The sequence below is a fragment of the Propithecus coquereli genome, unplaced genomic scaffold, assembly GCF_000956105.1.
Source record: "Propithecus coquereli isolate 6110/MARCELLA unplaced genomic scaffold, Pcoq_1.0 Scaffold210, whole genome shotgun sequence".
NCBI classification, from domain to species: Eukaryota; Metazoa; Chordata; class Mammalia; order Primates; family Indriidae; genus Propithecus; species Propithecus coquereli.
The window spans coordinates 6,644,159-6,645,893 of record NW_012146079.1 but is presented as its reverse complement, the minus strand read 5'-3'; the positions used below and the strand labels follow the sequence as shown (position 1 = coordinate 6,645,893).

Below are 1,735 nucleotides of genomic sequence, written 5' to 3'. Positions count from 1 at the left end.
TCTTATTCTTGCCTTAAATAAGTGAAAAGGAAAGTCAAGTTCAATGAGCTTAGTGGGTGGATTTTGCATGTACCGTGGCTTATTACATCCCTTGAAAACCCACCTGCAGACAGTCAACACCTGCTCTTACCTCGGGCTGATCTAGGACACCTTTCTCTGTGCGCCTTTAATACCGGATATTAAATAAAGGGCTATTACTAGGTGACAAATTAACACAGTGCAGTAAAGCCTGTTCGTAATCTGAGATCAGATGCTCTAAGGCGCCCTCCTTGAGCCAAGTACGAATGTTCTTGTTATCTTAGTGAGAATGCAAGAGATAGTTTTTAAATTTCTCTTTGAATCTGTTGCTTTGCCCCCCTCTTCCTGGGTGATGCTCCGGGGGTGCTGGCGGGGCCATCATTCGCCCCTCGTCCTGGACTCCCTTTGCTTAGGTGGGGCTCGAACACCGATCGTTTCAGCGCTGTATCTCTGCGGTCGACATGTTCAGTTTGCTGTGCAAAGTCCGGGGGAGATAACCGCGCTGTGCACACATCAGATCAGCTGAGTCAGCAGGTCTGCAGCTGTAAAAGGGCCACGGGGAGTGGGGGCCAGTGCCTGCAGCCCCTGCCTGTCCCACAGGCGCCTAGAGTGTCACTGGGCGCGGGCTCCGCAGCTCTGCTTCCCAAGGAGGCGACTGCAGGGCGAGAACAGGGAGCCCTGGGCTATCGGTGAAAGCACTGGGATCATTCTGCACAGAAAAGGGAAAGTTGGGCATTTATATCCCAGAGGGAAGTGACAACGGTGTCTCTCTGTGCTGAAGTCAGGTAAGGAGGGTGGTTTGTAAAGTTCACTGGGGTGGTGGAGCCCCCCTAATTGTCCATTACTCGTGCAGCTCCCCTGACAATACCATGCAAAATTCCTTATCTGCTTCCAGCACGTATGCGGCTGGCACAGATATGGGTGGGGATGCCTCGCGGTGCCCGGGCAATGCCAGTGCTGGGCACTGGGGCTCGGGGTGGTGACTGGGAGGGACACAGTCCCTGCCTTCCCGAGCTCCGGTTCACTGTGGTGGGATCCGCCTGCCCGGTGAGCTGTGTCTACCTGCTCCTGCTGCTGGGGGCAGCTCTGCCCTCTGCCCTCCGCCTCCTCCCACACGCTCACCATGTGCCCCTCAGTCCCTAACCCTAGTCCTGCCTTTATACCATCTTCTCGAAGGCCAGGATTTCCTGCCAGGGAGATGGTGTCTTTCTAGAAATGGAAGAAGCCTGTGCACATTTTCTTCTCTGAATACCTTAAAGTAGAGGGACGAGTCCCGAGCTGTCCCTGTGGGAGTGCTGGTCCCGGCCACCCATCTGATCGGCTGACACGCACAGGGCACTTGGGGCCAGGCACTCTTGGTGCTTGGCATTGAGACATGAAAGTCATGGCCTGTCTTGGCTGGAGACAAAATACGCACCGAGACAGCCCATGCTACGTCTCCAGCTGGGTGGCGGAGGCCAGCTCCCTGGTACGTTGCAGACCTTCGGTAAACATGGAGACCTTGAGCCACTTCAGAGTTTCACGACCCAATGAGGGAGATGTGTTGGAAGTTCAAAGGTGGGCATGCTGGGTGTGGGGTCCCAGGGAGAAGGCTGCAGTGGGTTCTAAGACTGTGCTGGTGACTGAGAGATGGGAGAGGCGGTTGCCTCTCTTGAAAGCTGTCATGGTAACGTCGACCTGGGGTGATGAGGGCTCTGGTCCAGGGCAGGGGGCCAGG

General features: G+C 55.5%; 1 protein-coding gene across 1 annotated transcript in view; it reads left to right on the top strand.

Moving 5' to 3' along the window:
- Positions 1–569: 569 nt before the first annotated feature.
- Positions 570–1,735, top strand: part of EPHX1 (epoxide hydrolase 1, microsomal (xenobiotic)) — a 16,114-nt gene continuing 14,948 nt past the window's right edge. The window contains exon 1 of the mRNA XM_012644347.1: positions 570–803. The gene's annotated coding sequence lies outside the window, so the exon portion shown is untranslated. The remainder of the gene's footprint in view (positions 804–1,735) is intronic.